Raw genomic sequence first — 15,883 nt, forward strand, 5'->3', positions numbered from 1 at the left:
GTGGGGGGTTTGGAGAAGGCAATAGTTGCTTTATCGTGGGGGTGCAGGACAGAGGTGTTAATGTTCCGTCTTTCATATGGAGAGTGTCGGAGCCAGCCTGATGAGCAGGCAAAGGCAAAATTATTTTAAGGATTAATCTCCAAATCTCCAAAAGTCCATAGCCTATGTACAGTAGGCCTTATATCTTATTAAATTATATATTGTAGTTTTATTGATTGTATTTAAAGGTTTTCCACACACAATTTCAATTTAGCAGATACAGAGCTCTTTAATTCGCGACCCACCTCGTTTTATTGTGAGGTGAATTCAGCAAGGCATGTTGTATCTTTGAAGGAACAAAAGCTATTTGTTACAGTTTTTTCTTTCGTGATTTGTGTGGATGACACACAGCGACATATACAGTATTATCAGCTGTATGGTGTTTTTTACGCTGAAATGCTTAATTTCGAGAGAGACCCGCCGCGCGCAGTGAGGGAGACCAAACTTACTAAAAAAATATCCAGCGCGAGAGAGACAAAGAAAAACGCCTGTTCTTAATTTATGTTGCTTTGAACTTTTTTCGTTTTGTACCGTTTTAATTTTTTAATTTAGCTGCAATTTCTTTGACAATAGAAATTTAAAATGTTGCAAGAATAAGATTGTGTTTCTTATTTTGCATCACAAAGGGAATAAACTCTATCGATGCAACCCTGTTTAAATAAATAAACTGTTCCGACACTTTATTCATACCTTGAAATGTGCGATGGGTTTTCAAACTTAATTAATTTTCTTTTTCTTTTACATTTTCATTGTTTATTTTTTAATTGAAAGCAATACTGTATTGAAAGTATTTTTCTGATTTGTTCGATCTGTTTTGAAAAATGTCTTCCGTTGCTATGGCCGGGTATCACTGTCAGTCATCTCAATCTCGTGAATGATTCACACACAAATTTCTTTTTAGCAGATTAAAGACGAGCTTCATCATCTTAATTTTCTGGTGCAATCGGCTGACAGTCTTCCTCATCAGATGTGTCGTCTTTGCAGCGGCTCAACTGGAATGTAGCAAATTTATGTTGTAAATTGATAATTAAACAAGATGATTGACTTTAATAAACAGATGCATATTTAAGCATCAAGAATGGAAAAACACAAACACTGTCGGCTACACTGAGATTCGATCTCAGATCGTTTGAAGCTCCGAGAGGCTATTGTTAATGCATTGACCACAGAGCTATCGTCTGAATAGCCTAGGTCTACTATTTTCTCTGTTTTAAAAGTTTGTTATATTCTTTTTTTATTTGCTTATGTTTTTTAACATTGGCAATTTACTGTCTCGAAAAAAATTATAAAAAAAAGTGTTTTTACAAGACCTTGTGCTGTTTATTTATTATTATTATTATTATTATTATTATGCAGATGTTAATTCAGCCATTCTGTTGGATAAAAATTGTCCCTAATGTAAAATGGAAATTAATGGTAATTTTATTTTATAAATATAAAATATTTAATATAGGCTATAGGAGAAAAAAACAATATGGTGTAGCAATATTTTAGAACTATCAAATCTCTCTGCATTAATAATAAAAAAGTAGCCCATGTTTGTTCGGGATTAGAACCCGTGTCATCTGAATTATTGAAACGTAAGTTATAGCCTACCACTCGGCCACGAATTTGTTTTGTTTTAGTTTGTTTGAAATGTATTTTTACATATTTTGCTTTCGTTAATGTTAACCAATTCTGTTGTAGCATAATAGGCCTATATTTTTTCCCTAAAAGTTTGTTTTATTCTCTGCTTTGTTTGTTTATATTTTTACATATTCAATCAGTCTCATTTTTGTTCAAATAATGAAAAACGTTTTTTTTTTTACAAGATCTTGCGCCATGTTTTTTTTTTTTTTTTTTTTTTTTAAATAAACAGATAGGAAACTTACCTTTTAAAATGCCGCAGTTGCTGCTGTTTTGCCCTGTCACTTGCGGCACCCGGTATAGCCTAGTCATTTCGCGAACGACTTTGAAATTCGACTGGTTTATTTTTGCTGCGGCAGTAATAGGCATTGTGGTTGATTATTTATTAAAGAATTCAATTGATACAACATGTAAGCCTATTTAATTCTGAATATAACAAAGAATGCTTAAACCGACTAACATCGGTTAGTAACTGCAAGTCCTGAAAATGTTTTAATTTTACGGTAAATTATTTTAATTTATTTCACTGTTATGTTTCAGTTAATAAATCTACAAACACATTAAAATAACACAAAGTAAATGACAAGTAACCTATTGACATAGCCTTTCTAAATTATAGAAAAACTGGGCACACAATGTTAACGTGTGTCTACTTTGTTTAAATTTAATGAATTTGAATTCGTTTAACCACAATATTTATCTTGAATTTATCTGCGACCTCAGCTCAGATTACTGCCGCGGCAGATTACGTCATAAAGAGAATAAACTGACACTTTTCAAAGTCTGTGATTACAGCGCCACTCAGCGGTAAAAGGCAGCAAATACACATCCCAATTTTGCCGCCGCGGGAACGGCGGCGGTAAAAGTCTCATTCTGGTTGGGCACCATCTGTATGTGCCGCTCACAGACACAGTATAAGGTCTTTCCTTGCCATTAATGCTTAGATAACACGCCTACGTTTCCTTCCATTAATAATAATAATAACGTCTAGTGCGGTACGTGGCTGTGATATAAACTTACCAACGTCCGTTGCCATGATTTTCGGAATGACTAAAAAAATTACGTTTTAGTCGCATAACATCAGTTAATGGAAACGCCGTCATTTCGCAATAGTTTTTTATCGATATTTAGGAAAAAAAAAAAAAAAAAAAAAAAAAAAAAAAAAAAAAAAAAAAAAAAAAAATCGCAAAAGTTTTGCGCGAATCTTTAATGGAAACGCGGCTAATGCCAGTTTTAGAATATCGCTAGTTTCCAGTGATTTCTTTCTGATTAGTTTTCTGATAAAACTTCCTTTTGTTGGTGAAATGATGGGTTTGTGCGATGTTGTTCCAGAGAGGCATGTTTTAGGGAAGCGCTGCAGAGCTTCTTGCCCGACAGTGGAAACGCACCGTGGTTTTGGGCTAGGTGTTACAGGTCCGAGGCTATTAGCCCGGCATGGCACGTTTAAAGCCCTGGCTCGCACTGGCCCGACAGTGGAAACACGGCTATGGTGTCATCTAATGTGGCTGCATTTAGCTGTGTCTGTGTAAATTTAATCATGCCCCAAACAAAGGTGAGGAGGTTTTACAATTGTGATGCACATTTGGTCCTGTTGCTGTAACAGGGAGCCAGCATGAGAATGAGAGTATGAGGTGTGATCTGGCTCAAAATCTTCCCACACCAATGTTTCAGTTAAGGAGCATGTTAAAATGCAAAGTTCAGAGTTACTGAATCCTGTTGTGAGGAAGGCATTTTCATGGTTAATGCAATTGTGAGTCACATTGTAGCCACATGGCAATTCTATGCTCCTGTACATGAGTTGTCCACTAAGGAGACAAACAAATTCAATATAGTCACACATGTAACTTGAAGTTGTTATGCAATTAATCCAGTTTACACAAGATACATAGCCTAGCATGCATAGCATATACAACCTTTAACCTAAGTGTTTCATACAACACTTACAGTAAAGCAATCAGGTTTTAAAGAATAAACTTAAATAGCCTATGTGCACACGTAGAAGCACAAACAACTATAAAGTGTATTCTGAGCACAATGTGTTACGGACAATTACAAACTTGAAAATACAAACCGGGCTGCTGAACAAAGCAGTTAACTCACTAAGAGTTTTATCGGTACATGCAGATTGCTGATTTTTGCCCTTAAAAAGTGGTTTTGTATATTTCTGAATCTAAGGTGGAATTATTGCTGCCATGAGGTTTGCGTCTGAAGGCTCCATATAGCTTTCCGTTTTGAATCTCTATTTATTATCACTCCTTGTACTCATCGTACTAAATCGTACACTAAATCGTACTCATTAACCAGATATCTGATATTATCTAATTTTGTCTGTCACATTGATCTGACTTTGCCAGCTTTAATCTAAATCACAATAGCTAGCCTTCCGCTAGCCTGTTAATCTGCCATCGTTGTTTGCCGTATTTTTTATTTTTTTGTCCGCCTTTTTCGAGTCCTGTGGTTAGTAGAATCAGTCAACAAACACAGTGAGTCATGTCTTCTCCTGTTGTTGTCACTTAAACTGCGTTTCACATGTATAGCATAGCCTTCTCTGTCAGTGCAGAGGGCCTTACATATGATAAATGCAGGGAGATAGTCAGGCTGATGGAGAAGATTTCAGAACTAGAGACACGCATCCAAACTTTCATCAAGGATAGTAAGAATGCAAGGGCTTTAGACACTGCTTTGGATGCGACTAGCTTAGTGAACTCTGTACATTGTTCGGTTCCGGCTGAAGTAGATCCCGTGCAGCAGGGCAACTGGGTGACCGTGAGACGCTGTAGTCGCGGGACAAAACACCGCTCTTCTGTTCCGATTACAACATCAAACAGATTCTCCCCTCTCAGTGAAACACCCACTGAGAATCCTGTTGATTGTGCCCTAGTTATTGGCAATTCTATTACACGGAACGTGAAAATAGAGACACGAGCCACCATAGTCACATGTTTGCCGGGAGCCAGAGCGCCTGACATCAAAGCAAATTTAAAAGTGCTGGCTAATGCTAATCGTAAATTCTCTAAGATCATTATTCACGTCGGCACTAATGATGTTCGACTCCGCCAGTCGGAGATCACCAAAATTAATATTAAAGAGGTGTGTGAACTTGCAAGTACGATGTCAAGCACTGTAATTTGCTCTGGCCCCCTTCCTGTTCGCAGGAGTGATGAGATAGTTAGTAGATTGTGTTCGCTTAACGGTTGGCTGTCTAGGTGGTGTCCGCTTAATAATATAGAATTCATAGACAATTGGAAAAGTTTTTGGGGCAAACCTGACCTGTTGAAAAGAGATGGTATTCATCCCTCCTGGGATGGTGCTGCTCTTCTATCTAGTAATATGGCTCATAGTCTTAGAGCTCAAACATGACAATCTGGGGCTCAGGTCAGGAAGCAGACAGACTGGCTTAACCGACCGTCTGCTAGCGGCCTCGCGTCACCCAGGTCAGATAAATCCTATCACATAGAGCCTCTTTCACCTAGCTATCATCATATAGAGACTGTCTGTTCCCCGAATTAGGACATACAAAAAACTCCTAAACCCATTCAAGGGTGAAAATTTAATTGATGTTCAACAAATAAAAAACAGATATAATACGGATGAACAAATGATAAAGCTCAGGTTGCTGAATATTCGATCGCTTACTTCAAAAGCACTCATTGTTAATGATATGATTTCAGATAATAACCTAGATGTGCTGTGTTTGACAGAACCTTTGGTAAAATCAGACAATTATATTACTTCAAATGAATCCACCCCGCAAGATTACTGTTATAAACATGAGCCTCGTTTAAAAGGAAAAGGGGGCGGTGTTGGTGTAATTTATAGCAATATCTTCAGTATTAATCAGAATATAGTTTCAAATATAATTCTTTTGAAGTTATGGTGCTATCTGTAACGTTATGTAGCGTAAGAGATAAATCCCGTTTGAGATTTGTGCTACTGTATACAAGCCACCAGGGCACCATACAGACTTTATCAAAGAATTTGTGGACTTTCTATCTGAGTTAGTAATGGCTGCAGATAAAGCCCTAATTGTTGGTGATTTTGATTTGACCCACTCATGTCAGGACCTACTCATCGTCATAATCATACTCTAGATCTAATATTATCACACGGAATAGATGTTGATGCCGTTGAAATTCTGCAGCAGAGCGATGACATCTCAGATCATTATCTAGTCTCGTGTAAACTTCATTTAGCCAAGGCTGCAAAGCCGACTCCGTGTTACAAATATGTTAGAACTATCACTTCTGCCACTAAAGATTGCTTTATTAATAATCTTCCTGATCAGTTTCATCATCTCAGCATCCCAGATAGCTTAGAAGAACTCGATATTGCAACAGAAACGTTTAACTCTCTCTTTTCCAGCACTTTAGACACAGTTGCTCCGTTGCGCTTAAAGAAGATTAAAGAAAATAGTCCAACACCGTGGTACAGCGAGCACACTCGGGCCCTTAAGAGAGCAGCCAGAGAGATGGAGCGCAACTGGAAGAAAACAAAACTAGAGGTATTTCGCATTTCATGGAAAGAGAGCTCGATTGCTTACAGAGAGGCTTTAAAAGCTGCTAGATCTGCTTATTTTTCAACCCTATTAGAAGAAAATAAACACAACCCTAGGTATTTAATCGAAACCGTGGCTAAACTAATGAAAAATAAATAAAACACCAGACGTTTTCAAACAGCACAGCAGTAATGACTTTATGAACTTCTTTTCATTGATAATATTAGAGAGAAAATTATTATATCTTATTATATATTATTAAATTAAACTATGCAACCGTCTACTACAGTATCGCATCAGGCAGTGCATTGTAGTCTCTCTGAGGAAAAATTCCATACATTCATTGCTATAGAAGAGGAAGAATTCGCTAAACTCGTTAAATCATCTAAATGTATGTATGTTAGACCCTATACCAACTAAGATACTGAAAGAGATGCTTCCAGGGGCCTATACCATGAAGCCGGTTTAGGTGGCTAGCCAGCTATTTTCCAGTTTAGTTTCCGCCAACCCTGGGTTTTAGGTACTATGAAAGTAGCTCAGCTTTATTCTGTGTTCGTCGCCATGGTATCTTACGCTGCACGGCTAACCTGCTCCGGGGCAGGTTATGTTCTGGATTCAAGATCTCAGACTGAAGTTTGACCAATCAGCTGAGAGCAAAGAAACATATAGGTGACGTAACTAATTCCCAGCATCTGTTCTCTGTTGCAATGGCTTCACCTTTTCTCCCAAATTCTCTGGACATCTCAACGCAAATTGTTAGACGAGCACTTCGTAGAGAAAGAGTTTTTAGGGACAGACAAAATCCATTTGACTTTCCTGATACTTACTTGTATGAAAAATACAGATTTTCCGCGGAAGGAATGTCTTATCTTTGTGAACTTGTTGAGCCGCACATAACAAATGTGCCTCGTCGAAGCCATGACCTTACTGTACCGCAAATGGTATGTATTGCGTTGCGTTTTTTTGCAAGTGGTACATACTTGTATGCGGTCGGTGATGCAGAGAATGTAGGGAAAAACACAGTCTGTTGAACCATTCGCAAGGTAGTCCTCGCTCTGCAGGTGTAACGCTGATGGGTTGAAAAAGGCGAAGGTAGACGAAGATACAAATATAACCAAAGTTTAATATTCAACAGATAAATGGAACAGTGAGCGTGTGCTCAAACAATAACAATAACCGACAACTGAAAGAGTGAAAACCAGGAACTTAAATACACAGACAGATGAACACAAGGCAGGTGATGCAGATGATGATAATAACTGGAACACAGGTGAAGGAGATGATGATAATGATGAACAACAGGTGCAGGTGATGATGGAGGATTCTGGGAGCTGTATGAAGACAGGACGATGACAGACGGTGAATGTGACAGCAGGGGTACATAAATAGCTTCATTGTGTTCCCTGGACATTTATCGACCATGTCCATAAAAGATGGCTTTTATAAAATTGCCGGTAAGATATCTTGATAGGGTGACATCACATGAACAAATTTAACCTTTCACACATTTTTTTTTCTTCTTCAAAAAAGCATATTTCACACTTAGAAATCTATTATACAGTAGTCTGCAGTAGCTACCTGTTAAGAATGATGGAATGGAATGGAATGGAAATTGTATTATTTGAAACAGGGACAATGCACAAATAAACATTAAACTTGTTAAACAAGAGAATATGTCTTGGGCCAGGTTATAGCAACAATTGCTAATTTCCACCTGTAGTCCCTGGGCAGGTATGACAAATTTTGAAACAATTTTAACAATAGCAATAACAATAGAAATTTTACAGGATTATGGATAAAATGATGTCCATTGTAATTACAAACAAACAAGTTTGCAAAAAACAGAACCAGAGAGGCCATCAGCCCATTTACTCTCTGTCTCCTCCCTCTCCAGCAAACACACTTAAACAGTTCAGTAGCATCTTAAGCACATTAAAGTACAATCCAACTCTAGACACTCATACACACACACACACACACACACACACACACACACACACACACACACACACACACACACACACACACACACACACTCACTATCTCAAAGATGTGTGCAAACTTGCTTACTTAGCAACCAACTCTTTGTCAGGCATGAGAAGGTGTGATAATCTGTATATAAGATATGATCTGTGGGAAGGGTATTCCACTGCCTCATGGCCACACATGAGAAGGAGGAACTCCCAAATTGGGTTTTACATTGTGGGAAGCTACACTCCCCCTTGTGACACTTCTAGTTGTTCGCACTGTTTTTTCGGAGCAGAGTGTCACAAACTTTTTCAGAGGGGGAGCAGTAGCACTATATATGATTTTATGTAGCAAAGACACATTTGAGTGTTTTATTAGATTATCAAAACTAAGTATATCATATTTGACGAGTATTTGACAGTGATGATAATAACGGGTTTTTTTATCATGGATCTTGAGACAGTTTTTATACAAAGATTCTAAAGGTTTTATGACTGTTTTACATGCCTGAGACCAGGATGTAATGCAGTACAAAAGGTGGGGGATGATCATTGCATTTAAATAAGTACTGGATGCTTCAGTGGTGAGAGAGTTTCTTATTTATCTAAAATTTACTAAATTAAATTTCAATTTGTTGCACAATTTTTTAACATGACCTTTAAAACTAAGTGTGGAATCTAGAGTTACCCCCAAATATTTAAAAGTATCTACATGTTTTATATGTTGGCCATTTACTAAAATTTCCGGATAAGTTTTAAGTATAGACCAGTTTGTAAAGAACATAGTTACAGTTTTTTCAACATTTAATGTGAGGCATGAGTCAGGTAACCAGTCACTGACCTTGCTCATGACACTTGATAATTGTTTGGTTACGTCTGTTGCACTTCTCCCATGGGTATATATTACTGTGTCATCAGCATACATAACAGTATTTATGCCCTTGCAGACCGAAGGCAGGTCATTAATATATAAGCAAAACAGCAGTGGCCCTAGAATTGACCCCTGTTGTACTCCCATAGTAGAGACAAGAGACGTAGACAATGTGCCATTTATTTGCACACATTGTTTTCGATTTATCAAGTAGGATTTTATCCAATTTTGGACATTTGTGGAAATGTCGTATTTGGTCAGTTTGTGTATCAGTACCTCATGGTTAACTGTGTCAAAGGCTTTGCGTAAATCTAAGAAGACTGCTCCCACCACTCCTCCTTGATCTAAGCTAGTTTTAATCTCCTCAAGGGAGTAGCAACATGCAGTTTCAGTGGAATGTTTTTTCCTGAAACCAAATTGCATTGGATGGAAAAAGGACTTCCAGAGTCCAGATGTGCTATTAGTTGTTCTGCCACAACCTTTTCGATTACCTTTGATGCAGCTGGGAGAATACTGATGGGTCGGTAGTTAGAGACCACTTGAGTATCCCCAGATTTATGCACAGGGGTGACAATGGCAGGCTTACAAGTACACTGGGAAAAATATTTTCGTTAAAAGACTTGTTTATAATCATCACTAGAGGTATCATAATAGATGTCTTGTGTAGTTTAAGAAAAGCTGTATCACAACCATATATATCTTTAGCTTTACTATTAGATAGAAGTGAAATGACATTTTCAACTTTCTCTGTGTTGATTAAGGAAAACTTGAAAGCAGAATCATTACAGGTTAAAGCTCGTGTGAGTTGAATTTTTGGTAAACTTAGACTCAATTCTCGTACCGAATTTATAAAATAATCATTAAGACATTCCGCAATAATCTGGTCATCATCCTGGATACAGCCATCCACCATGAGTTTTAAATGTTTATTTGCTGATTTTTCCCTTCCAAGTAATTTATCAATGTTCTTCCATAACTTTTTAGAGTTTCCTTTTGCTTCACTAATAACATTGAGGAAGAAATTTGCTCTAGCCTTTCTAAGTTGTTGTGTGACTTTATTTCTTAAACTTTTAAAAATTAGATGATCAGTATTTAATTTTGATTTTAAAAACTTTTTCAAAGAAGCATCCCGTTTTTTCATTAATTCCCAGAGATCTGTGTTAAACCAGGGTAGATTATATTTTTTATTTGTTTTCTTGCCCCTTTTCCTGGTGTACTTTGATATAATGCCTTTAATGGTCGACATTAAATCAGCACAGGCTGGCTCACAGGACAAACTACCAATGGTGTCATGCCAGTTTATTTGCTTTATTTTATTTTCAATGAAGGCCATGTCCTTTGAAGCGATAAAAGGCATGGATTTCCCCTTCATTGAGTTCTGATTTTTAAAGCGTGTTTTTGACAATTTTCTGGAGACCAGAGTAAGATTATGATCTGATAACCCAGTGATGAGGTTATAAATCTTTCTAATTCTGTCTGGTTTATTTGTGAAAATTAAGTCTAAAAGCGTTTGGGAAGACTTTGTTATTCTTGTGGGATTATGGCTCATCTGCGTCATCTGAAAAGTTTTGGCAATATCTTTAAGTTAAAATCACCCATAAGAATAACTTCCATTTTTCCATATTGTTTAAGTATAACATTTAGGCAATCATAAAATTCATTTGTGGCAGTAGGAGGACGGTAGACTGTAAAGACAGCAAAATACATTTCGGGGGATGGTGTAAGTTTTACCCCCACGCATTCCAAATTGTTTTCCGGAAGACTATTTGCTGACTTTGAATGCTGTCTTTCACATATATCAGGACTCCGCCCCCTTTCCCTTTCCTTCTTTCCCGTCTATAAACATTATACCCTGGAATATTAAAAACAGATAAAGGGGTTGTTGGGGTTAACCAAGTCTCTGTGAGGCATAAGTAATCGATGTTTGAGTCCATCAGTAGATGTTCAAGTTGTTCGGTCTTTGAGATAATGCTACGTACATTCAGATTTCCACCAAAAATGCCTTTCGGCTTCGTTTTTGCGTCCCACAACATGCTCGCATGATTTACAGTCTGAAACAATTTCATCTGCTGCTGTTTAAGGTACGATGTAGTTTGTGTGGTGACTGTTGGAGGTCTGTGCAGGAACGATGTTATCGCCATTTGGCCAATATTGCTATCAGGCTTAATGTTGTTTATTGGAGGAATATTACCTCGAATTCCTGTGCCGGTAAAAGCAGCACACTTCGCCGGTCTAGGGTTGTCAGGATCACCTGATTGGCAAATGTCCAAAGACCTCGGTCCAGGATTTGAGTGGACATCCCCGCACAAAAGGAGAAATGCGCAAAGCACGATGGCTGGGCCTGGCTTTGTTGACACAGATGTTGTAGAGTGTCCATGCAGCTCAATTTGCACACGCCTCGCTCGACCATCATCTAGAATATTTGAGTATAGGATATACTGGCTCCACGAATCCACTGGCAGGCCAACAGCGAGTTTTCCAGGCGAGTCCATAAGTGCACGTTTAGAGGTACAGATGGTGCCCAACCAGAAAAATTAAATTTAAACAAAGTAGACACACGTTAACATTGTGTGCCCAGTTTTTCTATAATTTAGAAAGGCTATGTCAATAGGTTACTTGTCATTTACTTTGTGTTATTTTAATGTGTTTGTAGATTTATTAACTGAAACATAACAGTGAAATAAATTAAAATAATTTACCGTAAAATTTAAACATTTTCAGGACTTGCAGTTACTAACCGATGTTAGTCGGTTTAAGCATTCTTTGTTATATTCAGAAGAACTAAATAGCCTTATGTTACAAACTTTTAAAACAGAGAAAATAGTAGACCTAGGCTACTCAGACGATAGCTCTGTGGTCAATGCATTAACAACAGCCTCTCGGAGCTTCAAACGATCTGAGATCGAATCTCAGTGTAGCCGACAGTGTTTGTGTTTTTCCGTTCTTGATGCTTAAATATGCATCTGTTTATTAAAGTCAATCATCTTGTTTAATTATCAAGTGTACATTACAACATAAATTTGCTACATTCCAGTTGAGCCGCTGCAAAGACGACACATCTGATGAAGGAAGACTGTCAGTCGATCGCACCAGAAAATGAAGATGATGAAGCTCGTCTTTAATCTGCTAAATTATTTTTTTTTGTGTGTGTGTGAATCATTCACGAGATTGAGATGACTGACAGTGATACCCGGCCATAGCAACGGAAGACATTTTTCAAAACAGATCGAACAAATCAGAAAAATACTTTCAATACAGTATTGCTTTCAATTAAAAAATAAACAATGAAAATGTAAAAGAAAAAGAAAATTAATTAAGTTTGAAAACCCATCGCACATTTCAAGGTATGAATAAAGTGTCGGAACAGTTTATTTATTTAGACAGGGTTGCATCGATAGAGTTTATTCCCTTTGTGATGCAAAATAAGAAACACAATCTTATTCTTGCAACATTTTAAATTTCTATTGTCAAAGAAATTGCAGCTAAATAAAAAAATGAAAACGGTACAAAACGAAAAAAGTTCAAAGCAACATAAATTAAGAACAGGCGTTTTTCTTTGCCTCTCTCGCGCTGGATATTTTTTTAGTAAGTTTGGTCTCCCTCACTGCGCGCGGCGGGTCTTTCTCGAAATTAAGCATTTCAGCGTAAAAAACACCATACAGCTGATAATACTGTATATGTCGCTGTGTGTCATCCACACAAATCACGAAAGAAAAAACTGTAACAAATAGCTTTTGTTCCTTCAAAGATACAACATGCCTTGCTGAATTCACCTCACAATAAAACGAGGTGGGTCGCGAATTAAAGAGCTCCATCTGCTAAATTGAAATTGTTTGTGGAAAACCTTTAAATACAATCAATAAAACTACAATATATAATTTAATAAGATATAGGGCCTACTGCACATAGGCTATGGACTTTTGGAGATTTTGAGATTAATCCTTAAAATAATTTTGCCTTTGCCTGCTCATCAGGCTGGCTCCGACACTCTCCATATGAAAGACGGAACATTAACACCTCTGTCCTGCACCCCCACGATAAAGCAACTATTGCCTTCTCCAAACCCCCCACAGGCTAGCTGAGTTTGCAAAACAAAACGAGTTTGCCACTCGTCGTGGTGTGCCAAAACACTTAATTATAAACTTCAATATTTCATTCAAAACAATCTCAAAACGCTTTGTGACATTTTGAAAAGCCGTGGATGCATTACTGCCACTGGAACCATGAACGCAACAGAATACTGGTTCTGATTTTATTGTTTGTCGTTTAAACGTCATATATATATATATATATATATATAATTTTTTTAACAGAACTGCTTTTGAAATTACGATTGGAATTATTATGCAACAGCACTGGTATATCTTTATTTATAAAGCTATACTTGGCAAATTTCCACTGTACCTCTGTAACCTCCTCTCTGTTTGCTCTGGTACCTATCAGCTACGCTCTTCAAAGTGGTTGCTTTTTAAGGTGCCACGAGTTACAACCGAATTGGGAAAAACTGCTTTTTCTTATTTAGCACCTTGGGGGTGGAATAATCTACAAAAAGAGCTAAAGTTAGAAACCCTTATGTCCATAAATTAATTTAAAACTACTGTAAAGAGTGTTGTGATGGAGACATGTTCTTGTTTTTCTTAAAGGAGTCATAATGTAGAAATTTCACTTTTCCATGAGAATCAATGTATGTTATGATTGCATAATGATTGTACACTGGCCGGGAAGCCGATATTTAAAAGTGAAGCGTTTGTTTACCTCAGGGTTTGTAAAATAGGCCACGTGCACGCGCACTCAAATACGAGATTTTGATTTCTTCCCCCTCTTGACGTCAAGACGGGGGAGGATATACCAAATATGGACACCGCAAACCTATGCCGCGGGAAGCCCGCCCCTCTCCCCCTCTCCCCTCAGATTCAGTTTAGTCGACTCGAGAAAGATGGAGAAACCGAGTGTAGCCTACACCTGAGATGCTCTGTGGGTGACTGCCACAAACAACATGCAAATGTGTTTTATCTACCAAAAACGGACGAAACTATCAGGGAACAGTGGAGGAAATTCATTTTTAATGACGCTGTCCCAACAACTCTTTCAAGTGGCGTATCGTTAGGTGTGTGTGCTAAACATTTTACACCGGAATCATTTACACATTTGGGGCAAAATCAGGCGAACTTGGCCTCGAAGCTCCGTTTGGGAAAAGGTGCCATCCCAACCATCAGGGACTTGCCAGAAATTGAAAAGGTAAGACTGTTTTTATTGCTCTACTGTGGTTAACAAATAGCAGCTAACTGCTAATGCGGCTATTGTATGTAACGTTACCTTCGAGGTAAACACGGGGAATGGACTCTACGAATGCTAGCCACATCTTTCCACTTTGTTTTACACTAGCAGCTACAGTAGTGACGGTACAGGAGTCCATGCTCAGTGGCTAAAACTGTTTAAATGCAAGTATAACATCACGTTGCATGTCTAAAGAAGAAAAATATTGAATGTCTAAATAACCACAACGTGAAACAAGGCAAAAACACCACATGATAGTAAACGTCTATCTCAAAACCACTGTAAGCTGATAAAAAATAAAAAACTACATCTCCGTTAATGTAATCTACATTAAATAAAAGGTAAATTTATGTGGGAGAAAATAGCAACACACGTTTTTGCTCGTTACTGATGTTAATGTATGTCTCAGTCAAAATGATTGTCTTTACCATTCAGAGACATCTTGATGTAGACGTCCTTCCATCGACTCTACATCTTCACTTTCCAGCTCTGGTTCAGAGTCCGGCTCAAACATGTACGGTTGAATCCCATAGGTCGCGGCCGGGTCGGGTTCATTGACAACTTGCGCCATGTCAGTTTGTAATGAATAATGATGCTGAAGTTACCTGCGGTGTCAACCCCCCTCCTTCCTGCAACCAATCAACGCGCCCCTCATTTGCATTATTATAATGACCGTTCACGACAGCCAAAACATCGCATCAGATCTCGCGAGACAATAATGCCTTCAGAAATAAGGGTCTAAGGAGCTCTGTGTTTATTTTTTTTCCACTTTTCTTTTTTAGAAGTGCCTGAAAGACTATAATGGAGCATTGGGTACCAAAGTTAAAACAACATTATGACTCCTTTAAGAGTCTCATTGTGTTTTTATATATATATATATTTTTTTTTTTTTTTTTAACATTTTGTACTTCTTTTATCGTGAAAATGTAATTTGGTGTTTATGTATGCATTTGTGTGATTTGGCTGCTACCTTGGCCAGGTCTCTCTTGTAAAAGAGATTCTGAATCTCAATGGGACCTCCTGGTTAAATAAAGGTATAATAATTATTATAGGCTACAGAAGTAAAGTCATTGTATACTATTTGTTCCTTAGTGTAAAATGGAAATGCATGGTGATTTTATTTTGTAAATAGGCTATAAGCAAAAAAACTATGTTTTAGACCTAGACAAATCTCTCTGCATCAACAATAGACTATAAAATGCAATAATAGGCAAATACAAAAATATCAGTAGTCCAAGTTAGTTCGGGATTCGAACCCGTGTCATCTAAATGATCGTAACGTAAGTTCAACCACTCGGCCACGATTCACTCGTTGCGACATGGCCTATCGTTCCAGAGTGTGTTCGCTCACACCAGCGAGAAGCGATCTTCATTCAAATGAACGCACCGCCGCGTTTGTCGAACACTAATAAAAAAACTCACTATATTCCAGATGTCAGGTAAGAACTAAGAATGGGCAAAACAAAGAAGAACAGTATGAGGGAACAGATGAAGTGTTATGGAATCAGTATTATTAGAATAACAATCATTATGATTATTATTAATTTGCACACCCACACACACTTAAAAGAATGAACACAAAATCCATATTTCATTCTTACAAAAGAC

The 15,883-nt window shown here is 37.6% G+C and overlaps 1 pseudogene across 1 annotated transcript in view; it reads left to right on the forward strand.

Moving 5' to 3' along the window:
• Positions 1–6,867: 6,867 nt before the first annotated feature.
• The window catches only part of LOC307170535 (putative nuclease HARBI1), a 316,840-nt pseudogene continuing 307,824 nt past the window's right edge, over positions 6,868–15,883 (forward strand). Inside the window, exons 1-2 of the transcript in view lie at positions 6,868–7,221; positions 7,536–7,614. The product of the transcript in view is annotated as a putative nuclease HARBI1 (transcript). The remainder of the gene's footprint in view (positions 7,222–7,535; positions 7,615–15,883) is intronic.

Source organism: Squalius cephalus (genome assembly GCF_949319135.1).
Source record: "Squalius cephalus genome assembly, chromosome: 13".
Taxonomy (NCBI): Eukaryota; Metazoa; Chordata; class Actinopteri; order Cypriniformes; family Leuciscidae; genus Squalius; species Squalius cephalus.